The sequence below is a fragment of the Telopea speciosissima genome, chromosome 8 (assembly GCF_018873765.1).
Source record: "Telopea speciosissima isolate NSW1024214 ecotype Mountain lineage chromosome 8, Tspe_v1, whole genome shotgun sequence".
NCBI lineage: Eukaryota > Viridiplantae > Streptophyta > Magnoliopsida > Proteales > Proteaceae > Telopea > Telopea speciosissima.
In genome coordinates, this window is record NC_057923.1 from 39,132,067 (window position 1) to 39,159,808 (window position 27,742).

General features: G+C 41.4%; 1 pseudogene; it reads left to right on the forward strand.

Annotated features, from left to right (window-relative positions):
- The window catches only part of LOC122672288, a 59,850-nt pseudogene extending 40,191 nt beyond the window's left edge, over positions 1–19,659 (forward strand).
- The last annotated feature ends 8,083 nt before the right edge of the window (positions 19,660–27,742 follow it).

A 27,742-nucleotide genomic window follows, 5' to 3' on the forward strand; every position in this document is an offset into this window, starting at 1 on the left:
ACGGAAATGGGCTGGGCCCAAATTAGTGCACCCACAAGGGGCTGGCCGCGCGAGACCCGAGCTCTGGAGGGGTCGGTCACTTAAGTGACCAACCGCTCCCCTTTTCTATTCGGTCTAGACTTCTAGTGGAAGTCGACCAAGTGAGAGGGGCGCCCAGGGTTTTGTCTATAAATAAGTATTAGGCTTAAACCCTAGCATTAATTCAATTAGATCTCTCCCTTTCTTTCAAGTTCTGCATTTCCTAGGGTTTCTATCGCTGCCTAGGGTTTTATGATGTGGAGTTCTCTATGGAGAAACCTGTAGAGATCGGGTTGTGCTCGTAATTGTAAGCCGCCTTCAATCGTCTCTTTAGCTGCGATTTCATTCGGTTCAAGTATTCCCTAAACCTCTGTGATTAATGGAATGTTTTATGCTAACATTGGTATCAGAGGCATTAGGTTTACGGTTTGCATGCTTTGGGAAGAGATCCAATTTTAATTTTTATTGAGGGCATGCTTTGTTCTTTGGAAGGGGACGTGGGCACTGCCGGGAGCGCTGCTCACGTTCCCCAACCCCATTCCTCTCTCTTCCCCTCTCTACCTACTCTTTCTCTCTCCTTTTTGGTTTTCCCCGTTGGACGCGCAGCCTTGGTGCACAGCAGCAACAGTGTGCGAGCAGTTGCTGTCGTAGTTGTGTACATGATGTGTTGCCACGGAGCTGCCAAGAGAAAAGAAAGAAAAAAAAAACAAAAAAAAGGGAAAACCGAGAAGAAAGAAGAAGAAAGAAGAAACAAAAAAAAAACAAAAGCAATGATGATGTTTTTTTTTGTTTTTAATAACATTCGGTTCAGATGGTGTGTTATTATATATTTTTTTTTCTCTACTTTTGCCACGGCCAAGGCTTGACTTGCCCTGCCTTGATCCCTCTATGGCCATATGTCTTGTGTAATAGCACGCACAGCAGCATGGGTAGTGTGTCGCTCGACTGTCGTGGCTGTGAGTCATTGGGATTAAATAAAAAAAAATGGAAAATAAGGGGGCAGATTCGGTACTTGCTCTTTTGTTTTAGGCTTTTTTTGGGGGGGGGGAAGGAGATGGGTGAAGTGAGAATCCCTTCACCCACCCACCCCCCTTTTTTTCCCTAATTGGGCTTATACTTTTGGTTCTAACAATATGCATATGATTGATTGATTGATGATACATATGTCTTAGATGCATGTAATTGGTTATGTACTCGAGCATAAGAGTTATAGTTGGTTATATGTTTTCTTTGTTTTTTTTGAGAAAATATGTATGTTATTGAAATGCATATCATATGTGGATTGTTCAATTAATATGAATGCTCATGGTTTGATCTTGTGTCCCTCTCCAAATTTTGGTGATCTCCCCTGTAGGGATTCTCATTTTTTTGGGGTATTTTATTTATGTCATATGCACCCCCATTAGTGAGAAATCATTTTGTGAGATCCATGGGAGAAAAATGGGAGATAGGGTTTTGCCCCAAATCGTCCTATATTTTTCCCATGTGTATTGGAGATCGCCCTGGGCCACTTTGTTAATAAAGAAACATGTAATTCTCCTCATTGCGGTACAAACCTGTTTGACGCTGCCATTAGGGTACTGTTGTCAAACACCCCATCCCATGCAACCATGTGTTTTATTATTTACTTCTCATGGCATGGATTTGGTACTTTGAGCGATGTGTTTATTTGGATAGATGTGCGTTAGAGTTAGTGCCTGGAAGTGATACAAAGTGCCAGGCTTGCTGATAGATTGTAGTAGAATCTTGAATGTAAAGAGCCGGTTGTAATTTTAATATTTTTAGAGAAGCCATGTAATGGGAGCTATTGCACTGCGTATCACAATCTTGTACCGACTCGGCATATCACTTCGAGTACCAAATTTGGGTCTCTTGTGTGAGTCCCTTGCGCACCCGTATGTATGGCGCATTAAACTATGGTTAGGAGATTCTTATTTTTTTTCCTACATATGTTCGAAATCAGTTAAAGTTATATGTCCCCAGACCCCCACATTGTGAGATTTGATTACCAGCTTAGCGAAGTTTTTGGTCTCACCGTGTGGGAAAGGGTACCATTAATTATAATTAGGGTTTCTTGAACAAATTTGTGAATTTATGGATTTATACTAAATGTCCTCCCTTGCACATTGTAGTGATAACTTCTAAGACTATTGTGGCCGACCTTAACCAAGGCAACAAGTTGAATGGCACCAACTATGACATGTGACACCAAAAGGCCAAGTTCTTGCTTAATGAGCAAGATTACCTAGATCTCCTGACCACTGAGATGGCCCCACCCGAAGTGGGTACTACCGCCCATCACTGTCAAGAAAAAGAGGCTTACGATAATTGGTTTAAGAGAGATTATAGTGCACGCTTTCTTATGTTAAGCACGATGCACGATGATCTTATCAGCCAGTATGAGAAGTGTGAGACTACCAAGTCCATGTGGGACCAGGTAAGGCTCGACTGTGGCGGTACATCCACGACTAGACTTAAATCCATGACCTTGAAGTTTGAGATGTACCGTAAGGACTCCAAGCACACTACGGTTGAATACCTCAGGGTCATGAAAGACATGATCCAAAAATTGGATGATGCTGGGGTACACCTTACCGATGAGCAGCAAGTACAGGCCGTCATTAGGACATTGCCTGATTCCTGGGGGCAGATGAAGATAGTTCTGACACATAACGACACTGTCAAGACATTTAATGACATTGCGCTCATGTGGAACTAAAGGCGGAGCACTTAGAAGCGACCCAATCACATGCCCTTGTCGCCTAAGTGGGGCAGCACAAGAGACAAAGGACCACTAGGAATCAGATCAAGCTCAGAAAGCTGCGCCAACTGGGCGTAAGACCACCAAGCACCGACTTGGCAAGCAAGGTGGAAAGAAAGATATCACTAAGGTCAAGCGCTATAACTGCCAGAAGATGGGGCACTTCGCTCGTGACCACACTGAAGCGAAGCGGGTACCCTTTCTACCTTTCTCTCCTTGTACTTTTGTATGTACACTTGTTTTGGTTGCCCAAACTCAATCTGATTGGATTGTAGGTACAGGTGCAACAAGACACATAGCGCGAGATCGAGGAGGGTTCATAGATTATAGAAAGATTTTGGATGGCACCCAAAGTATCTACATGGGGAATGGCACAAGTGAAGCAGTTCAAGGAGTTGGTACCTACCAGCTCACCTTGCGCACTGGGCGCATCTTGCTATTTCATGATGTGCTATACGCACCAGAAATCCAACATAATCTACTTTCAGTTACTGCATTATTGAATTTAGAATATTCATTTATTTTTTGTGGTGACTCTTTTGAGATACGATTGGATGGTAGTAGTTTTGGACATTGTAGGCTTGAGACTGGTTTTATTAAATTAGATTTGATAATTCATATTGTTTCCTCTTCATCTTTTGTAGTTGATTCTAATACTAGTTCTGATTCAATTACTTGGCATGCTAGACTAGGACACATAGGTCGAGATAGGATGGGACGGCTAGCTCGAGAAGGCCTTCTTGGCTCACTTGCTAAAGTCAATCTACCGACATGTGAGACCTATTTAACTAGTAAGGCCCACCGAAAGCCTTTTGAAAAGGCTAAATGGGCAACCCAGACCCTAGAGCTTGTCCATTCGGACATCTGCGGACCTATGAACGTGAAGGCACGTCATGGTGCTTCCTATTTTCTTACTTTTATTGATGATTATTCATGATATGGTTATGTATATCTGATCGCTCACCGCTACAAAGCACTAGATTGCTTCAAACGCTTTGTAGCAGAGGTTGAGAATCAGCAAGGTAAGAGGTTAAAAACTCTGCGCACTGACCGAGGACGTGAGTATTTATCTGATCAATTTAAAGAGATGTGTGAGGAAAAAGGAATCACTAGGTAGCTGACTATTCCCCACACTCCACAGTAAAATGGTGTAGCAGAGCGGAGGAATAGGACGCTTTTAGATATGGTTAGATCGATGATGGCGTAGGCCAACCTCCCAATATCTTTCTGGGGGGATGCTATGTTGACCGCTGCCTATGTCCTTAATCGCGTGCCATCACAGTCAGTTCCCTCCACTCCCTATGAATTGTGGAACGGCGCAAAGCCCACTTTGGGGCATATGCGACCATGGGGATGTGCAGGATATGTTCATAGTACCCCCCATAAGTTTGGGAAACTTAGCCCTAGAGCTAAAAAGAGTATCTTTATAAGATATTCCGATACCTCGAAAGGCCATATAGTGTACGGTGAACATCAAGATGGAGGAATAACAGAGAGTGAGTCCCGCGATGTGGATTTTCTTGATTCGATTTTCCTAGCATCAGGGACGCTGGCAGAGACCTTGATCTCTTTGAGATAGAGACTGATGGAAGCGTCCCACCTACTCTTAGCGAGGGTGAGGAATTAAACACTCATCATGAGATCGCCAGAGAGGGTGAGAGTAATCATCAGCCTAGTGGGAGTGCACTACCTAATGAAAGCGCATAACCTGCGGGTCAAGAACCCTCTGCGCGTAAGAGCGCATGTGGACACATTCCCTGACGTCATTTTGAGATTGAAGGGGATGTTGTCCTCGTCTGTGCCCCGAGGGATGAGGATGAGCCAGCATCAGTGAGTGAGGCGCTCTCTTCTCTAGCTAAGGAAATGTGGCAAGCTGCTATGGAAGATGAGTTGAGTTCTATGAGTAAGAACCAAGTCTGGGAGTTAGTTGATCTTCCACCTGGGTGCTAGGCCATTGGGAACAAGTGGGTCTTGAAGGTCAAGCAAAAGGTAGATGGATCAATTGACAAGTATAAGGCACGTCTTGTGGCGAAGGGATATACCCAAAAGGAGGGTATAGATTATGATGAGACGTTCTCCCCTACGGTGAGAATGATCTCAATACGCCTCATTCTAGCCGTTATCGCAAAGTTGGATTTGGAACTCTACCAAATGGACGTTAAAACTGCTTTTCTCAATGGAGAACTGGACGAAGAGTTCTTAATGCCTCAACCTATGGGCTTTGAGAAGAAGGGACATGAGCGCAAAGTATGTCGTCTCAAACGTTCCATCTATGGCCTTAAGCAATCGTCCAGGCAGTGGTACATTAGATTTCACCATTCCATTACCACTGCGGGTTTTGACATGATTGAAGAGGACCAATGTGTGTATGTTAAACGGTTCAAGGCAGGGTTTCTTATCCTATCATTGTATGTTGATGACATCTTATTGGCTGGGAATGACATTGGAATGATTGTCACCACTAAAGAGTGGTTGTCCTCTACTTTTGAGATGAAGGACATGGGTGAGGCCAACTTTGTGTTGGGGGTGAAGATTGTGAGGGATCGCACTAGGAAACTTCTTAGTTTGTTTCAAGAGACTTACATAAAGAAAGTCTTGGAACGGTTCCATATGAGCAACTCTAAACCTATTGACACTCCAATGGATAAGGCATGCACTTTGAGCCTAGACCAATGCTCTAAGAGTGATGAAGAGAGAAACCAAATGTCCAAAATACCCTATGCAGTGGTAATAGGCAGTCTGATGTATGCGATGATGTGCACGCATCCAGATATTTGCTTTGCCATTGGCATGGTAAGCCGTTACCACAGTAACCCAGGGCAAGCTCATTGGTAGGTAATAAAGAGGATACTTCGATACCTACGTGGCACTGCAGACCTCTCGCTCACCTTCAGTGGTTTAGACTTGAGACTGAGAGGCTACAGTGATGCTGATTAGGCTAGTGACAGAGACGAGCGCAAGTCCACTTCGGGGTATGTGTTTGTCTTAGGAGGCGGGGCTGTCACTTGGAGTAGCAAGAAGCAGACCTGCATCGCCCTATCCACGATGGATTCGGAGTATGTAGCATGTTCGACGGCAATACAGGAGGCTATTTGGCTCATGAGGTTCTTGTAGAGACTTAGTGTTTTTGCTCACTCAAACAACGCTGTGCTTATACACTGTGATAGCACAGCAGCGCTTGCATTTGCGAAGGACCCCAAGTTCCATGGTAAAGCCAAGCACATTGACATACGGTATTACTACATTCGAGACATGGTAGCGTGAGGTGAAGTGGTTCAGCAGTATATCTCCACTGGCAATATGTTGGCTGATCCATTGAATAAGCCCATTGCCAGAGATGTTTTCCTAGTTCACGTTAGGAACTTGGGACTCAGGCGGATCTGATATGTATTTGCTTTGAGAACACTTTGTTTGTGATGGATATTTATCTGTATTTCTCTTACATTTATTGATGAGCATATATTTGTTTGAGTAATCTTGTGTGTATACATTCATTATTTGTAAAGATGTCACCAGGCTTAAAATCAACCCACTCACACAAGTGATTCACCTCGGCGCTGGGGTATAGCAAGCGAGATAAGCCCATGAGCCTGTGTGCTCTATGGTGCCCTAGTTAGAGCTAAGATGAGACCTTTACTTGGTCCAACTTGGAAGACACCACACTTCCAAATAGCCTGTTAGAAGCCAGATGTGAGGTTCTAGACAAAAACCATGAGGGTGACTGCACTAGAGACTCAGGTTAGGCGCTTAGAGAAACGACTAGACTAAGATCTATATGACGTTTATTTATTGCGAGTGACATGCCCACCCTAGTGGGAGTTACGCCATAGCATGCATATCATACTGCATGTGCTCAGGATGATCGATTATGAGAGTGACCGAATGGATCCCTGCTTCATCACTGTGTGAGCCACGTGGATTATATTAATCCCAAAGTACCCTTATTACCTGAGACAATGTCATGAAAAAGACACCCAATGACGCTACTTTGACGTTCTCCTTAGGACCATGGATGATGTGGTCCAGCGGGAAGCGATTGGGAAAGCTGTTGGGGATATTTGGATTGACATGAGGGGCTCGCAGAAAACCATTGGACATTACACCTTTGTTATGTGACTCATTGCTCGGGCGACGTGTCGTATTTGTGATCGGCGCAGTCATGAGTACAGTACATACCAAGAATTAACACTACTCATCATGAGGGATCAAGAGTGTTAGATCAGGTGTAAGTGGATCGTTTGGGGTATTTTGAGACTTTTGAAGTGATGAACTATGTTTTCTAGATGGAAGTTTGATATAATACTCCTACCTTGTACCATCTCGATAGGTCGCACGCCCCATTACCTATATGGAGGATAACGTGGAATGAGAGAAACGTGAGCGCACAATTAAAATTATGCGCCCTGTGTGGGCGAGTAGGAGATGTAACCGAAAATGGGCTGGGCCCAAATTAGTGCGCCCACAAGGGGCTGGCCGTGCAAGACCCGAGCTCTGGAGGGGTTGGTCACTTAAGTGACCAACCCCTCCCCTTTTCTATCAGTCTAGACTTCTAGTGGAAGTCGACCAAGTGAGAGGGGCGCCCAGGGTTTTGTCTATAAATAAGTATTAGGCTTAAACCGTAGCATTAATTCAATTAGGCTTAAACTCGTAGAAAATTGTTGTCCATGACTGTAATATCATTGTGAGTAGTTGGATAGTGACAGCCCTAAATTGATTGAGTACACTTCGTCTTAATTAAAAGTGGAAGTTTATTCAAGGTTGACTTACTCGTGTTCGACCCGTAGCTACGATTAACCCGTACGCTTGCGGTTATTATTTCTTAACAAACAGTGACTGTAAAGCTTAAATAGCAATATGGCTATTTAACTATTTATACTATCATATAGAACTCTGTAAACTAAAGTGTATGTAGTATTTGATCTTCCGCAGTATTACTCTGATTTATATTGATTACTATGATTATTAACTATGAGGTTAGCCACAGAACTGAGATCCTGGTGGTTTTGGGCATGTTTGTAGACATTGAGTCACATAGCCTGATTTAGTTTGGGTGGGGTGTGACATAGCTAACCATGCATAATCAAATTTAACCATGCATGGTAGCTACTGGCATTTGATGCGTATGATCCATAGCATTAATGTCCTCGAAGGTGTACAAGTGTACTAGAGAAAGTCCCCAGTCTATTCGAGTCAAAATAGGCCATTTAAGCTTTAAAACTGGATTAAATGGAGTGGGATCCTTTCCTTTGTAGTCCCATGAAGGGCGAGGTGTACCTATACTATCACACCCCTTCTGATTCCATATGAGTGGGTCTACCTAATAATGTGATTTTAAGAAGTGCATTATAGTGGACAGCTAAACGGGCCTTAGTGAAGTGAGGTCTATAAGTAGAAGTGGGAATCCCACATTCTAACCTTTTTTCTTTTCTCACTAAAGGGAGAGAACTGTTGAGGAGAAGAAGAGGAGAACAAGAAGAAGAAAAGGAGGACGAGGAAGCCCCCTTGCTTGAGCATGCATTGCCTTTGTAAGTCTCTCTCTCTCTCTCTCTCCCATCTCTCTCCCTCCATTTCCCTTGTTTGGGGATTCATGGGGTAGGACCCTAGGATTTCAGTTGAGGCATGTTTACTGCCTTAATTGGGGTGTGTTCACTCCCTCATATAGCTTCCAACCTCCCTCCATTGAAAACCAACACCTGCCATGGAGGAAACCATTCAAAAATGAAGTTTTTGATCCAAAATCCAATTTATTTTGCACCCACTTCATAGTGGGGCTAATCAAGGGATGGATAACCATCCTATAGGAGGTGTAAGAAGACCACCCAAACACCCCTCATAGCTCAAATGAGCTTAAAAGAGACCTAAGACCCAAGCCCTAGCTATTTCACAGCTTCTCAGGCATGACTGTTATTAACAAGGGGACCGGCAGGAAGGCCACCTGAAGCCTATCTGTCGGTGGCTCTTACCAGAGTCGCTCTGCCAGCCACCGGTAGGAACACCCTTTAGACATGCATTGGTCACAAGGCACAATTGTTCCTATTGCTCAAACTGACCTATGCCCGTTGTTTTGGCCATAACTTGGTCGATATATAACGAAACAATGCGATTCAAAATGCATTGTACAAACTAGACTTAAAGGGATACATTTCATATTAAGAAATCTTTGACCCAATTGGAGGGTAAGGCCTTCGAAAGTGGGTTCAAAGCTGATTGTTGTGCATTGACAACTTTAGTAGAACTGCATTTACTCCGGCGACCTCGCCTACTTCGAGGATGTTTAAGTAGGGATTTTGAGGGATTATGGGGATTGCCTCTTTTAAACATGTTAAATTAGGCGACTGCAACCGTCCGAAAGGTAGTACAAGTACGCGCGGGAATCAGATTTTGGTTAGAATCACCAAGTCAAGACAACAAGTGAGTGGGGATTAGATCTTGATTTATTTTTTAGACTTTTTTTATGCATAGAAATCGTGTACGATGCATTCATGTAATTGTTTAATACTACATGCCTACTTTTTTAAGACTTATTGCCTAACACTCACTTTGTATGTTGAAATGTCAGTATTTATGCTTATAGAGCAACCATATTAAACACATTGTATTATTACCGTATGTGTTTTATTAAAAATATTATTACCGTCTAAGTTGTTTAGTTGCCATATGTATCCATTCCCATTCAATTGTCGTTCCCGAACGAAGTAGTGGACTGCTCAGCTTAAATGGGTAACTTGGTAAATGGGTCCACCTATATGGCACACACTCCAGCCAAGGAGACCAAGGGTGGGGCCTACCTTATCTTGGTGCCTACACAGGATGCCCAGGGCATGGGGTGTGGGTCCCACACGAGGAAAACACCAAAAAACCTAAAATAGCATGAGCGGACTAAAGGACGGATGTGGTCTTTGTGAGTCCGTTTGTACATCTGTTGCTGCTGTAAAGGGCAGAACCCTAAAGAAATTCATTGGGCTTTGGCCCACACTTCAAGGCCAACAAGGGGAAGGCACACTTACATTCATAAGGGCAGTATCTTACCCCTCGACTATCACGATGTGTCCTTCGTGATCCCGATCAGTTTTTCGATCGCGATGCTAAGTTCATCGCCGAAGGAGGTGTCTAGGTACGGGGACGCAGGGAACACCTTCTGATACTCTTCACTCCGAGGACTCGTGCTAGGAGGATGGTCGACGAATCACCATCGATAAATCTTCCCCACTTCTAGTTAAGGAACCTCTCCTCCATAAGCAGGCCCTGAACTAGTCAAAAATCTTGTGGCTTGGTTTGACCACAAGTGAAAACAGCTCATCAGTGTACACGGTAGTAGAATCTACACGTCATAAGAGAGAGAAATTATAATTAATAGCAAATCCGAGCACGGATGTAACCCTACTACTCATACAAGGAGGATATATTTAGGAGCATGGCCCCCTTAATGCTCAAGAGAGAGAAATAACTGTGCTCTGAGTAGGTATTGGACTGAGCAACAACAGGGTGTTGCAACCCACCTTCTTGCAGGTATGGTGGATGTCATCTGTGGGGGCTCCTTATTGATTGTAACCATATGGGTGATACTCCACAGATCATTGGTGTGGATGACTGTTGATCCCTATTCTTTAAGCAACATCTAAGTCAAATTGGGGCAGGTTTGATATATTTTATCCCTCAATTTTTCGATTGCTAGAAGAACCCCTGGTTTTTTTACTCTTAATAAGATTAAGTCTTTAATCAAAGTCTTAAGCTCCTACTCTGATACCAATTTTGAATTCACCTAGAGGGGGGTGAATAGGTGAAACTAGTAGATAAGAAAATATTTTACGAAATTATAAGTTATTAATATAAATTAAAATAATTACACAAATAACACAAAGATTTTATAGTGATTTGACCCAATCTTGCCTACACCCACTCCTCTCTAACTTAGAGAGAATTCCACTAATTAAAACAATCTTGATAGAGAGCCATAGGACTCTTACATAACTCTTGATTTTGAGCTAGAGGACTCAAACAATTCTTGATTCCGAGCAAGAGGACTCAACCAATCTTGATTCCAAGCAAGAGGACTTAACCAATCATAAATAATTACTAAGTAAAAGTATTACCTCAACCTTAGTAGAAGTGTGTGATACCTTCAAACTTTGAAGCTTAAAGCTTGATGTGGTGGAGGAGGTTGAGTGTGTGAGCTTATGATCAATGTATGCTTGCGATCAATGTATGCTCACTGGAGATTATGGCACTTAGAATGATAGAGCTTATGATGTTGTCTCTTAGTAATTGTGATAGGCTTCTTTTGAGCTTGAGCAAAGTGTATATTTATAGACTTGAGAGCTCAAACCAATAGTGAACTATTTTTGAGTTCAGATTCAAAAACAGCACCAATTTGGTATACCAATTTTCAATTTGGTATGTCGAATTGCCAAAATCACTTAGGAATCTAGCCATTGGTCCAATGGTCAGATTCTCTAATTCAGTATACTGGATCATGATCCGGAATGAGTTTATGATCTGGTATGCCATATCCAATCCAGAGCAAGCCATTTGTTCTCGGGAAAATCATGTCTAAAGTTGTATACAGAATCGGTATACCGTTTCTGGATCCGATATGCCGAATCAGCATTTTTGCTGAAAAAGTTTAAGTCCTTTATCGGATTGACTTAGGGCGATTCCACTGGTCTTGACCATATAAAATGGGTTCAAATAAACCTCTAAGGTCATTCTATATGTATGCATGTGTGTGTGTGTGCATTACATCAATTTGTGATCAAAGAACAAATTAATAAATTAATACAAATTTAAGTCTTCATTATACTTCAAGTCTTGAGCTCCATTGCTTCGCTTGAGTGTTTGTCTTAATGATGTGTTCTTCTTACTTCATGATTCTTTGATGTCTTGAAAGCTTGTACTATGGCTTCAATTGCTTTGATCATCAATCTCTTGAATTGAGTCACTCCCCCTCACTTGGTGCCATGCTCTTGTATAGGGATTCTATGCATCTCAAACAAGAGTTAGTATAACTTGGTTTATTTGTTATCATCAAAATTTTGATATCATGACAATAGATGATGGATTTTGTGTGTGAGGATTTTTCCCTAACAATGACCAGTCTACAAGCCATTGATCGTCAGGAGGTTTTGCATTGACCCCGATTCAAAATGAATCCAGCAATTCGCATCAAAATTTGAGGAAAAAGAAAGAATTAAATTATCGATTGGTATTGCGATCATCTTGTTTCTTTTGTTATTTTGTAGTATTGTGGACTTTGTATGGTTGGTTGGACTCGAAATTCAAAAAATCGATTAGTAAGAATTGAAAGATGACCATGGGAGAAGAACAACCTAAGATCCTTAGGGACCGTTTTTATCCCGCTCGAGCTGCTCAACCCTCATGCATTAGATTACCAGCGGCCCAAGGGAACAACTATGAACTTAAGTCCCACTTCATTAGTATGTTATCACACTTTCACAAGATGGCTAATGTGGATGCTTACTTGTTTCTCTGGGAATTTGAGGAGGTTTGTGTTCTAATTAAGGTCCAACAACTGACCGATGATGCGGTGAAATTAAGATTTATGACTTTTGCACTCATGGACCAAGATAAAAAGTGGCTTTATAGTTTGCCTAGAGACTCCATTACCACTTCGGACCAGTTTACAGTTGTTTTTCTGAAAAAGTTCTTCCCTTTGAATAAAACTAACAAAATTCGGAATGACATTCTTCAATTTCAGCAAAAGCCAAATGAGTCCTTCTCAAAACTCATGGAAAGATTCAAGGACTTGTCTCCAAGAGTGTCCTCACCATGGACTTGACACATGACATTTATGCCAAATTATTTATGAGGGCATTGACTATCAAACCAAATAATTGTTAGAATCTATGTGCCCAACAGGCTTTACATCATTCATAGATGACAATGAAGCTTGGGAATTTTTGCTTGACTTGGCTGAAAAGACTCACAAATGGGAGTCAACCCAGGAGAGTGAGAGAACAATGACCAATAAGGGTTACTTTGTAGAAGGTGTTGTGGCCAAAGAAGCTCAGCCAGATAGTCTTCACAAGAGACTTGAAGCCATAGTAGTTCAAGGACCAGCCCAATTGAATCAAGTACATCATTCTGTGCCCATGTGTAGTTGGTGCCAATCCCCTACCCATGTGATGGAGGAATGTCCCAATATGTCTAGTGTGAATGGTTTGAATGTTGGTTCTAAAAATGTGAATGCCATGTACTAGAATAACCCTTATGGTTACACTTACAATCCAGGTTGGAGGAACCATCCCAATTTCTCCTGTAGTCAAGCCAATAGTTAAGCAAGCCCTTCCAACTCTTAACTCTTGAGTCAAGGTCAGTTTGTTCCCAAAAAACCAATGAAAGATACATCCCTCCTAATCAACCCAACAATTTTTGTCCCCCCCTGCAATCTATTGTTCCACCACCTCCTGTAAATCAACCTCTAGGATTCATGAGAGGAAGTGGTGATGTATCTAGGATTTCATCATTATAGAAGAGTGTGGAGCTTCTCATGAACACATTCATGACTAGCCAACACAATATGGAGAAGCAAATCTCTCAACTTGCCAATGCCTTACATGAGAGAGAGAGAGAAAGGTAAGATGTCTAGCCAACCAAATCCCAATCCAAGAAATGCCAATCCACACTCTTCCCCAAATCAGTTGAATTCTATTCAATAAGGTCCACAAAACCCAGAGTCTTCTAATCATTGTAATACTATTTATGCTCTGAGGAGTGGACGTGATTATCTACAAGATAGCCAATCTGAACCAAAATCTACATCTCCTAAAGACCAGCCCATTGGTAGGACGGACCAGTCTCCCCCTTTGCAAGGTTCATCTAAGCAACCTGAAATTGTTAGAGAGGAGAAAATTGATGAGCCATCTAAGAGAGTCTATATTCCCAAAGCCCCCTTCCCCAAGAGACTTGTGAAGAACAAGAAAGCAACATCCATAGACAAGATTCTTGATGTTTTTAAATAGGTTCAAGTGAACATTCCTTTGCTAGATGCCATTTCATAGGTTTCCGTTTATGCCAAAGTGCTTAAGGACTTATGTACACAAAAGAGGACAACCAATGTGCCCCAGAAAGCTTTCTTGGTAGCCAATGTTAGCTCCATACTATCCCAACAAGTAGTGGCTAAGTACAAGGACCCCGGCTGCCCAACATTATCATGTGTAATTGGTAACACAAAAATTGAGCATGCACTTCTTGATCTAGGAGCTAGTGTTAATCTCTTGCCTTATTCTGTGTACCAACAACTAGGTTTAGGAGAGCTTAAACCCACCACCATCATACTTCAATTAGCCGATAGGTCGGTTAAGACTCCTAAGGGCATGATTGAAGATGTCTTGACCAAAGTGGGTGAATTTGTATTTCCTGTAGACTTTATACTTTTGGACATCAAACCTGTGGCGAGCTTAAAGGATCAAATACATGTGATACTTAGTAGGCCATTCCTTGCTACTAGTTATGCATTGATTAATTATAGGAACGGTCTCTTGAAATTATCTTTTGGAAACACCTCCATTGATTTTAATGTTTTTAGATTAGGTAAGCAACCCAATTTCCATGAAGATTTTCATATGTTGCATTGTTTTCCGGATTCCATTGGTACTCACTTTGATATTGATTTTGATTCAAGATTCAAGGAATGCATGGAGTAGTTGGGTGACCTAGAGGGAGGAGATTTTTTTTCTGAGATCATGGGTTTGCAGCAATCCTCAGAGCCAATTGGAACATTGGCAAAATTACTCCCCAAGCCGTCAATAGAGGAGGCCCACAGCTTGATTTGAAGCCTTTGCCTTCAAATCTAAAGTATGTTTTCGTAGGCAAGAATCAAACTCTTCCCGTTATCATTGCTTCTAATTTGACCTCTAGTCAAGAGGAAGAGTTGATTAATTTGTTAAAAGAGAACAAGGAAGCAATCGGATGGACAATGTCCGATTCCAAAGGGATTAGTCCTTCCATTGGCAACATCATATAGATCTCATTAAGGGTTCAAAACCTTCAAGGGACCCTCAGAGAAGGGCTAATCCCATGAAGACAAAAGCCATTCAAAAAGAAATCTTGAAATGACTTGACAATGGGATCGTCTATCCCATCAATGTAGTGCAAAAGAAATCTGGAGTCACTGTGTTCCAATCCGCCACCAATGAACTAATTCCCACACATATCCAAACTGGGTGGCGGGTTTGTATTGACTACCGTAAACTTAATGCAGCCACTTGGAAAGACTATTTTCCTCTACCCTTTATTGATCAAATGTTGGAAAGATTAGTCGGTCATAAATACTATTGTTTTCTAGATGGATACTCCGGTTACTACCAAATTCCTGTAGCCCCCAAGACCAAGAAAAAATTACTTTCACATATCCCTTTGGAACTTTTGCTTACCATCACATGCCATTTGGGCTATGTAATGCCCTACTATGTTCCAAAGGTGCATGATGAGCATCTTCTCAGACATGGTGGAGAAATTTATTGAAATTTTTATGGTTGATTTTTCTATAGATGGCTCCACCTATTCTGAGTTCCTTCACCATTTAAAGTTGGTTTTGGAAATAAGTGGAGAGAAGAACCTAGTTCTCAATTGGGAAAAATGTCACTTTATGGTAAAGGAAGGCATAGTCTTAGGTCATGTTGTCTCTAAAGAGGGGATAAAGGTTGATAAAGCCAAAGTAGATCTTATTATTAATCTACCACCCCCCAAAAGCGTGAAGGACATCCGATCATTTTTGGGGCATGCAGGTTTCTACCGGAGATTCACCAAGGACTTTAGTGCGGTGGCTAGACCCTTAACCAACTTGCTAGCCAAGGACCAAAATTTTGATTTCTCTAAAGAGTGCTTTGATTCCTTTGAGCGTCTAAAGAAGGAGTTAACCATGACTCCTATTATTCAAGCACCAATTTGGACTAAACCAATTGAGTTAATGTGTGATGCATCAAACTTCGTAATAGGGGAATGATGCACAGCTTAACTACACCACAACTAAAAAGGAGTTTCTCACTGTTGTATTTGCACTTGAGAAGTTCCAGTTCTACTTGATTAGCTCTCAAGTAATAGTGTATATGGATCACTCGGCTCCCAAGTATCGTGTGGGTAAGAAAGATGCCAAAGCCCATCTCATTAGGTAAGTATTGCTTCTTCAAGAGTTTGACCTCAAAATTAGGGACAAGAAAGGCACAAAAAATTTGGTTGCAGATCACTTGTCCTGTCTCCCAAATGCTACGGATGATGAATGCCTCGTCAATGAATATTTCCCCGATGAACAACTGTTGACCATCTGTAGTGAACCTTAGTATGCCGATATCGTGAATTATTTTGTCACGAGTGCGACACCAGATCACTGGTCTACCCAAGACAAGTATAAGTTTCACTCACAAGTCAAATACTTTTTCTTGAATGACCCATACTTGTTTAAAACATGTCCGGACCAAATTATCCAACGATGTGTCCCCGATCATGAGTTATATTCCATACTATCATTTTGCCATGATCAAGCTTGTGGCGGCCACTTTGCTCCAAAGAAAACCACCGCCAAAGTTCTTCAATACGGTTTCTATTAGCTGACTCTTTTTAGGGATGCATTTGATCACTATAAGACTTGTAGAGCATGTCAATCTTTAGGTCGTGTGACAAAGAGAAAAATGATGCCCCTCAACCCAATTTTGGTAGTTGAAATTTTTAATGTGTGAGGTATTGACTTTATGGGAGCATTTCCTAATTCTTTTGAGAATTTATATGTCTTGTTGGCCGTTGATTATGTGTCTAAATGGATAGAGGTCATAGCTTGTAAATCCAATAACCACAAAATGGTGGTCAAGTTTTTTAAAGAGTATATCTTGTCTCGCTTTAGTACACCACGTGGTCTCATTAGTGAGGGGATAAATATTTTTACAATAGAACCTTTGAGACCCTCATGAAGAAATATGGAATCACCCATAAATTGGTCACCCCCAAACTAGTGGCCAAGTGGAAGAGTCTAATAGGCCAATCAAGCAAATCGTAAAGAAAACCTATCACACCTTAAACCACCCCCTGGGAGGATTAGGTAGGTGACTCAAATTGCATGTCAGCAATCCGCCAAATCTCACAAACACACATCCACCATAATACATCATGTAAAACTCAGAGTGCTGCGGAAAACTGTATATACATTAAAGCATTTGAAGAGTATAGCAGTACAGGAAATGATAATATGTACAATACTGTGTCTAATCATTTCCTCTCTCACTCCTGCAAAGAAAACAGTAGTATCTACCCCTACCATATACAAAAGAAATATATACAGTGCAAGGTAACCCAAGCCCCAAAAAGAAGAAAGCTAAAAAGTAAAACGGGGAAAAACTTTGTCAAAAATAAAAAGGAGTCCCCAAGATAAAAGTCAACAGCAACACCCTTCACTGGTCATCTTCAACAATCACCGAGAACACACGCACTAACGGTATGACCTCCATCTGGGTCCACACCAATATAGTCATAACCACCATGGCTCTCCTCCGGGTAATAAGTCTCCATGCCACATTGACATCCACCTGTAGGATCATCTAACAGAAAAACATATATTACAGAGTGTGAGGTCCACCGAGCCTGTGAATGAAATACATCACCATGCATGCACATGCAATTCAGAACCATATGAATCCTACATGAGGTGCAGTTCATTTATTTATTAGCCACTTAACATCACAACTAAGGCATGTTAGTGCTACTACAATCCCCAATACATGTATCCCTGGTGCGGGCTTTTAATCCCTTCCCATGATACACCCATTGAGCTATCGGAGAGGACCAGTCAGCTCCCGCAGCTTTCAACAAGGTCAGCCCGACCAGCCCTCTGTGATTAACCTGTGAGGCATCTATCCTTTTTCATCACTTTTCTTTTCTCTGGCTTATAGCCCATAATTCACCTTTTCGGTGCAATAACATTTTTTTCTTTTCTTTGCTTTTCTTTTCTATTCTTTTCTTTTCATATTCATATGGTCACTCCCACAAGCATCCAACAGCTTAACCCCTATTGGTAAGGGTGCCCACAGATGATGAAACTCTAGCCCAATATGTCTATATGGCATCGTATGAGTCAGGCGGTGTCAACCGTATCCCATTCTATGGGCCACCACAGGCCTCATTTCAAACCGGCTATGGCATCTAGTCTAACAATCACAATTAGCATACATTGTTCATTCATAGATTCCAGTAGTCCATACAATGTTGTTTTCAGATTTCAAGATTTATGAATTGAGTATACAGCACAATATCATTATATTAAGATTCATTCCAGCATATTAGTTATGTTACATTTACATACACGATGACATTCCACTCAACTTGATCTGATCCTACTAGTTCAGTTGTTGGTTCAGTTTCGATCGGTGTCTAGCTGTGCACCTCGAGCACGGGATCAAACCCTAATGTAATAAATCAGAAATGTGTTATTTTAATATTCAAAACTATTTTAGATAACCTAGTGTTAGTCTAGGCTCACTAGTCTGACTCGGTGTTCAGTCTGGTGTCACTTGGAATTCTCCGGGTCTTGCACTGGGCTTTCGGGTCCATGTCCCGATGCATCATCCAGAGATGTGGATTAGGGTCAGATCTGGTATTTATCTATGTAATTAGTTGTACATGGTCTTGATAATCTAACAAAACAGCCCCCAGGTCAGCAGCTCTGCTGGACCATCCCTGGCATGGTTACCAAGCCCTATAGAGCCCACTTGGGTACCCAAGGTGTGAATACCACCAAACAGATGTGAAGAGGGGTATTTTGGTTATTTACCACCTCCTCATACTGTGCATGGCCCACTGGTGAAGGCCCACAGAGGTAGGATAGCAATACAGTCCATTTGAATTCTCTGGGCGATTCACTAGGTGATTGGGCCAATCGCCCAGTGCATTGCCCAGAGCCTGTTTAAGGCATGAACAGGCCCTTTTTCTTGGATTTTTCTGCATGGCCAGTGCCAAGGTCGATCCCAATTGCATGTGGGGTGGTTGTGGTCCCCATTTGGAGTGGAATCCAATGGTCCACATGGATCATAGCTTGGTTCCGCCATTTGGAAGCCAGGAGCTGTCTAGACAGCTCAAAGAACAGCAGCCTAGCTGTGTTCCAGCTCAAGGCCATGGTTTGGGCTGCATGCCAGGATGGTTCTACGTGTAATGGCATGGGGCTGCAATCCACCTCCTGACAGGTATGTAGGAGGTCATCCTTGGGGGTTCAACTACTGGAGTGATGCGCCACAGGGTGTTTGGATGTCTGGCCCGAGGTCGCTGTCCTTCTTTCAAAATTTTTAGCCAGTTAAGGGCAAACTTGACAAAACTATTATCCCCAATCGCAAGGATTATCTAACTGATTGGTAGATGCCTTGTGGCCTCATCGAACTGCGTACAAAATCGATCTTGGTCAATCTCCTTACCATCTGGTGTATGGGAAAGCATGTCATCTACTAGTTGAGTTAGAACACAAAGCATTTTGGGCCATCCAGAAATAGAATTTTGATCTGTTTGATGCTGGTGCACATAGAAGACTCCAACTATCTGAGTTGGAGGAAATTCGAAATGATGCCTATGACAATACTCGGATGTATAAGGCAAAGATAGAAGCCTTCCATGATAAACATATTCTCCAAAAATCATTTCAAGTAAGCGCCCAGGTTTTGCTTTATAATTCAAGATTGCATCTCTTCCCCGAAAAGTTGAGATCTCGTTGGGATGGCCCATATATTGTTCATAAAGTGTTTTCACAAGGTGCTATTGAGATTCTAAATCCCAAGGATGGAGTGATTTTCAAAGTCAATGGACAGCGTCTAAATCCTTATTTGGAGTTGCCAGTTGTTTCTAAAGAGGTAATGGATCTTCATGAGCCTCTTTACCCTAAGCAACCATGACCACGTCTGGTATATTCCCCTACCATGTTCTGCTTTATTTTACTATTTTTTATTTTTCTACATGCATTGAGGATATTGCATCATTTACGTATGGGGGGAATTCATTGAATTTGTAGTCTTTACTTTGGTTCGAGAGTGAGTTTTGTAGCCTCTTTAATTTATTTTTGAAAGACTTTGAGAGCATCCAAAATACCTTGCACTTTGAAGTAATAAAAAATTTGGCATTGAGGAGGGAATTGGAATATATCCATCAAAGGGATTTTAAATGTTTTTTACACTGTCTACTGAGAGAGTCGATTTTATTAGTTATCCTATTTACACGAGTTTTGATTAGGTGTTATGGTTGAACCATGACACACTTGCATGATATAGTTGATTACCAAGAAAAGAAAATAATAAAATAAATATTTGCTCTTTGATCTAATTTTGACTTGTAGCCTAGTTAGTTTGAGTAAGTAAGCCTTAGGGGTGTTCTACACTTAATTCCTTAAAGTTGTCTGGTTACATGAACCACCTAGAAAGCTTAAGAGGTCAAGACAATGCACGGATTGTAGTTGTGTGTTAAAAGAAGTTTGAACTCATATTGCATCAATGTCTAAAGCCACAAAGTGGTAATCAAAAGATATATGCACTGAGAATCTATTCTAACACTGCTTAATAACTTGAGTGTCTGGTCCATGCCCTATATGTCATTCAAGCCAAGTGCAGTGGAGGAACATTTGAGTTCAATACTTGGAAAAATATGGCAAGTGAAATCAAAGTGAAATTGAAATTGAGCATGTGTTTAAAGGTTCTACCAAGGTTCTGAGCTGAAGTCTTTTATAGCCTAGAAGACCTACTCGATCTAATCTTGAGGAAAACAGTGTGACTCACCCTACCCCAAACTACCCTAAGTTAGTTGTATGACAATTTTCCAACTTAGAGTGGGATAAAAAAGTTCAAGTGTGGGGGAATATCTAAAAACCTCATAGTAAATTGTTTTCATTTTTAAGCGGCTGCATTCTTTATCTTAGCCATAGTATGGATTTACAAATTGAATTTTGTGTGTATATTCACTGCAAACACTTACGAGACACAACTCGTCCTTTAGGGATAACGTAGGGGTTTAAAGGCTTATTACATGTGCTAAGTGCAATCGTGATGCCTACAAAAGTGAGTTAGAATTTTTTTTATTTTTGTTTCTTAGCTTTTCTTTTTGTTTGCTCGAGGACTAGCAAAGTCTAAGTATGGAGGAATCTGATTAGCACATTTATGTGTGAATTTTAGGTACATAAAGCATGCATTTTCATACTTGAAACAGTGCTACTCGGGTGTTTTATCTTTGTTTTCAGATTTGAGGTTAATTCAACTGGAAGAGAATGAAATTCTGGAAAAGAAGCTACTTTTGGAACTAAAGTGTGAAGAAAGTCAAAAGTCAACATTTTTTGTTAAAGTCAAACTTCTGGTCAAAAGTCAAAGGTTGGTCAAAGATTCCATCCACATAAGCAAGAGACGTCAACTTTGAAGTCAAGACTTCAAGTTTCAAGTTTCATGGATTCGGCTCCTCTCTAGCGCAAGGGTGCGCTGGAAATCATCCAGCGCGGCACAGATATATGACACGTGGACTCGGTTATATCGGATGATTTGAATTACTTATGCACAGGGAGTCGTTTGGGCTGCGACGGAGAGAAATATTCTTCGAAATTTTGAATTCCTTTCACAATCGAGTGCCAAACGGACATTTACGATGAGTTCCCTTCCTTCGAATCGGCTCATCTCCACCGGCGATGGCATCAAACCTTACCACCGTCGTTCCAGATTCTTGCCCTCTTCGAATCAACTCCTGTCTACCAATGACGACATAGAACCTTACCACCTGCGAGCCATCTGCTGCACTATGTAACATAAGAGAAGAATTCTCCAGCCAACAAATATAAATTCTGAGCTCCCATTGCATCATGCATTAGAATAGTCCATCCTCTTCCGGACCAGCTATTAATGCCATCCTCAGAACAAATACTTCCATATATTTCATCTTGTCAACAAAGCTCATCTTTTCTCACTCTTTCAGTCTTTGCAAATAAACTTTGGACTCTGTAGCATGCTTCAGGCATCAGTTGGCTAGAAAACTTAAATGGTTAAAAAAATAGTCTTGTAGGGGCTGAAGCAAGAAAAAAAATACAAGCAAAAGGCAGAGAATGCTATGTATGGTGGGTTGTACTTCTCATAAACCTTGTATAGCTCTACTAGTTCAGTTTATGTATGTATAGCTCTACTTGCTCAATTAACACTATTGGATATAGTCTCAACCTCAGTATCTATATCAATTAACAATTTCAAGCTTTCCAAATCCCAATTAACCATAAAGCCATCAATTGAAAATTATAAGGAAGGAAAAGAGAGAGCCAAACTAAATTTGTACCTCACTCTCTTGACTAGAGCAAACACGACAGAATCTATTAGCAGGTTGACTACAGGGGAAGGCCCTTCCAAGTAACACACAACCTGGATGAGCATGGTTTCCAGAATACACAATCCTGTTGTGCCAAATATTTGCTGATACAAAATCACTATTTTTTCAACTAAGCATCCAATTTTGTATGCTTCTAGGCAAAGAAATTAACGAAGAAAAAACCTTTCTCTCTCTGTAGTGGTTTTAGGCCATTTGAATTGTTTCTTTGCATCATTTTTTTTGTGAAGCATTACAGTTCAGCATCCACTGTAGTATTATGACGTTCCATTGTAAGGAATCTCGATGGATTTGAACCATCATCTACTAGGTGAGAAACCCAGTTGCTCTTCCGTTGAGCTAAAGATTCACATACCTTGATAAAACATGTTAATTTAGCCCAATATAAAAAAAAATGAAACAAAAATCATGCACACACATGGACATAGTTGCAGATGAACAGACTAGCATGTGGAGAATGCAACTAGTGCACAATTCATAGATTATAGAACATGGAATGCATTCTCAAAATAAATTTGGACCAAACATAAAAGTCATAGTACTCATGTAATGGATCAATATATTTTTGTACCATAATCTGAGGATTGAAGTTACCTGGCAGTGAGGAAGTCTAGTGATTAGCAGCCTCAAATCCAGAACCAAACAGATCAAAACCAGGGTACAAATCGCAAGTTAGCAGCCTCAAATTTGAAAACCAAACAGATCAGAACCCCAAAATCGCAGGTTAGCAGTCTCAAAATGGAACCAAACAGATCAAAAAACCCAAAATCGTAGGTTTTTATCAAACAGGAGAGGGAGCACAAAGGAAACAATCGCTCACAAGGGGAGGCTTCGAAACTGTCGCAGGTGGAGGGGATTCGAAGAGGGCGAGACCAGGGAAAATGGAGAACATTGCTTGAACTTGCGATTTGGGGGAAAGACGATTTCAAATTTTAGGATTCATTCTCTCCATCGCAAAACATATGATTTCCATGTGCTTAATTAATCCAAACCGTTTCGAGAGGAGCTCGATTCGAAGAGGGCGAGACTGGGAAAGGAGAGAACTTCATTGGGGAGATAGTGCAGCAGATCGCTCGTAGGTGGTAAGCTTCGATGTCATCTCTGGTAGAGAGGAGTTGATTCGAAGAGGGCGAGACTGTGGAACGACAGTGGTAAGGTTCGATACCGTTGCCAATGGAGATGGGCCGATTCGAAGAGAGGGAACTCGTCATGAATGTCTCTGCAATTTAGTTTGGCGCTCGGTTGTGAGAAAGAATTCAAAATTTTGAAGAATATTTCTCTCCATGGCAGCCCAAAACGACTTCCTGTGCTTAATTAATTCAAACCAGCCTATATAGCCGAGTCCACGTGTCATATATCTGAGCCGCGCTAGACAATTTCCAGCGCACCCCTGCGCTGGAGAGGAGCCGAATCCAAGTTTCATACACTTGTGCGGGTCGGGCCCCTGAGAAAGAGAGATAAGGGCATAATGGTAATTTTAATGATTTTGAAAATCTCCGGAACATATCGAATATGGTGTTCGTTGTGTTCGTAGAATTATTTGGTGCACTTTTCATTCTTGGGTTGAATCATTTCAGAGTCAGAATAAAGAGATATAGCAAAAGAATTGATTTTGACTAAAGTTGGAATTTAAAATTTAAATAATAAATTCAATTCAATTCCCACGGAGCCCTCTTCTCTAAACCGCCTACCTCTCTCCCTCTCATTCCCACCTCCACTGGAATTCCAATTTTTCTTTCCTAATTTCTATCCATCCCTCTTTCCTAAAACTATCCCAAACCCATGGTTTTTTGGTCCCCTTTCCTCTCGTTCTTTTTTATTTTTTTTCTCACATGTCTTTCTCTCTAACCGTTTCTCCCTTCCCCTCTTTCATATAAAAAGGTACCTCACTCTCCATTCTAGGACGTATCTTTTTTACTCTCATTCTTTCTTTTTCCCTAGTTCTTTCCTTCCTCTGAGGTTCTCTTCTCTTTCTTTTTTTTTTTTTTTTTTTTTTTTTTCTACTTCTAGTTTTTAGGTTTAGTTTAATTTTCAGCTTTTTGGTTTAGCGGTTGTAATTTTTATTTAAAGTTTTTTTTCATAGATGTAATCTTTATTCAAGTTAATGTAAGCTTAGGTTAGATTTTATTCTCATTTGTGTTGTAATTTCGATTCTAAACCAGTGCAAGTTCAAAGTTGGATTTTCTTCTTCAACCTTGTGTTCGTCAATTCAGGAAGTACTTTACTTGTTTTGATTTTCTGTTTTAGTATAATGCTTCCATTCCATCAACTCCCTCTCTTTCCGTAGATTCTTCCATGGCCAACTAATCCCTCAACTTAAAGTAGGATGAAGCCAAGAGAGAAGGAAGGGTTGACGCTCTCCATTACTTTTCCATTTTATTAAAATCGTATGATAGAATTTATGTTTGCTTGATTTATTCATGTAAACGGAAATGGGCTGAGCCCAAATTAGTGCACCCACAAGGGGCTGGCCGCGCAAGTCCCGAGCTCTGAAAGGGTCGGTCACTTAAGTGACCAACCCCTCCCCTTTTCTATTTGGTCTAGACTTCTAGTGGAAGTCAACCAAGTGAGAGGGGCGCCCAGGGTTTTGTCTATAAATAAGTATTAGGCTTAAACCCTAGCATTAATTCAATTAGATCTCTCCCTTTCTTTCAAGTTCTGCGTTTCCTAGGGTTTCCATCGCTGCCTAGGGTTTTGTGATGTGGAGTTCTCTGTGGAGAAACCTGTAGAGATCGCGTTGTGCTTGTAACTGCAAGCCGCCTTCAATCGTCCCTTCCGCTGCGATTTCATTCGGTTCAAGTAACCCCTAAACCTCTGTGATTAATGGAATGTTTTATGCTAACATTGGTATCAGAGCCATTAGGTTTACGGTTTGCATGCTTTGGGAAGAGATCCAATTTTAATTTTAATTGAGGGCATGCTTTGTTCTTTGGAAGGGGACGTAGGCGCTGCCCGTGGGCGCTGCTCACGTTCCCCAACCCCATTCCTCTCTCTTCCCCTCTCTCCCTACTCTTTCTCTCTCTTTTTTGGTTTTCCCCGTTGGACGTGCGGCCTTGGTGCACAGTAGCAACAATGTGCGAGCAGTTGTGTACATGATGTGTTGCCACGGTGCTGCCAAGAGGAAAGAAAGAAAAAAAAAACAAAAAAAAGGGTAAATCGAGAAGAAAGAAGAAGAAAGAAGAAACAAAAAATAAATAAAAGTAATGATGATGTTTTTTTTGTTTTTAATAACATTCGGTTCAGATGGTGTGTTATTATATATTTTTTTTTTCTCTGCTTTTGCCACGGCCAGGGCTTGACTTGCCTGGCCTTGATCCCTCTATGGCCACGTGTCTTGTGTAATAGCACGCACAGCAGAATGGGTTGTGTGCCACTCGGCTGTCGTGGCATTGAGTCATTGGGATTAAATAAAAAAAAATGGAAAATAAGGGGCCAGATTCGGTACTTGCTCTTTTGTTTTAGGCTTTTTTTGGGGGAAGGAGATGGGTGAAGTGGGAATCCCTTCACCCACCCCCCCCCCCCCTTTATTTTTTCCTAATTGGGCTTATACTTTTGGTTCTAACAATATGTATATGATTGATTGATTGGTGATACATATGTCTTATATGCATGTAATTGGTTATGTACTCGAGCATGGGAGTTGTAGTTGGTTATATGTTTTCTTTGTTTTTTTTTGAGAAAACATGTATGTTATTGAAATGCATATCATATGTGGATTGTTCAATTAATATGAATGCTCATGGTTTGTTCTTGTGTCCCTCTCCAAATTTTGGGGATCTCCCCTGTAGGATTTCTCATTTTTTGGGGTATTTTATTTATGTCATATACACCCCCATTAGTGAGAAATCATTTTGTGAGATCCATGGGAGAAAAATGGGACATAGGGTTTTACCCCATATCATCCCATATTTTTCCCATGTGTATTGGGGATCGTCCAGGGCCACTTTGTTAATAAAGAAACATGTAATTCCCCCCATTGCGGTACAAACCTGTTTGATGCTGCCATTAGGGTACTGTTGTCAAACACCCCATCCTATGCAACCATATGTTTTATTATTTATTTCTCATGGGATGAATTTGGTCCTTTGAGTGATGTGTTTATTTGGATAGATGTGCATTAGAGTTATTGCCTGGAAGTGATACAAAGTGCAATGCTCGCCGATAGTTTGTAGTAGGATCTTGAATGTAAAGAGCCGGTTGTAATTTTAATATTTTTTGAGAAGCCATGTAATAGGAGCTATTGCACTGCGTATCACAACCTTGTACCGACTCGGCATATCACTTCGAGTACCAAATTTGGGACTCTTGTGTGAGTCCCTTGCGCACCCATGTGTATAGCGCATTAAACTATGGTTAGGAGATTCTTGTTTTTTCTCCTACATATGTTCGAATTCAGTTAAAGTTATATGTCCCTAGACCCCCACATTGTGAGATTTGATTACCAGCTTAGCGAAGTTTTTAGTCTCACCGTGTGGGAAAGGGTACCATTAATTTTAATTAGGGTTTCTTGAACAAATTTATGGATTTATGGATATATACTAAATGTCCTCCCTTGCACATTGTAGTGATAACTTCTAAGACTGTTGTGGCCGACCCTAACCAAGGCAACAAGTTGGATGGCACCAACTATGATATGTGACACCGAAAGGCCAAGTTCTTGCTTAATGACCAAGATTACCTAGATCTCCTGACCACTGAGATGGCCCCACCCGAAGTGGGTACTACCGCCCGTCACTGTCAAGAAAAAGAGGTTTACGATAATTGGTTTAAGAGAGATCATAGTGCACGCTTTCTTATGTTAAGCACGATGCACGATGATCTTATCGGCCAGTATGAGAAGTGCGAGACTGCCAAGTCCATGTGGGACTAGGTAAGGCTCGATTGTGGCGGTACATCCACGACCAGACTTAAATCCATGACCTTGAAGTTTGAGATATACCGTAAGGACTCCAAGCACACTATGGTTGAACACCTTAGGGTCGTGAAAGACATGATCCAAAAATTGGATGATGTTGGGGTACACCTTACCGATGAGCTGCAAGTACAGGCCATCATCAGGACGTTGCCTGATTCCTGGGGGCAGATGAAGATAGTTCTGACAGATAACGGCACTGTCAAGACATTTAATGACATTGCCGCTCATGTGGAACTAGAGGCGGAGTGCCTAGAGGCGACCCAATCACATGCGCTTTTCGCCCAAGCGTGGCAGCACAAGAGACAAAGGACCACTAGGAATCAGGATCAAGCTCAGAAAGCTGTGCCAACTGGGCGTAAGACCACCAAGCACCGACGTGACAAGCGAGGTGGAAAGAAAGATATCACTAAGGTCAAGTGCTATAACTACCAGAAGATGGGGCACTTCTCTTGTGACTGCACTGAAGCGAAGCGGGTACCATTTCTGCCTTTCTCTCCTTGTACTTTTGTATGTACACATGTTTTGGTTACCCAAACCCAATCTGATTGGATGTTGGGTACAGGTGCAACCAGACACATAGCGCGAGATCGAGGAGGGTTCCTAGATTATAGAAAGATTTTGGATGGCACCCAAAGTATCTACATGGGGAATGGCACAAGTGAAGCAGTTCGAGGAGTTGGTACCTACCAGCTCACCTTGCACCCAATGCGCATCTTGCT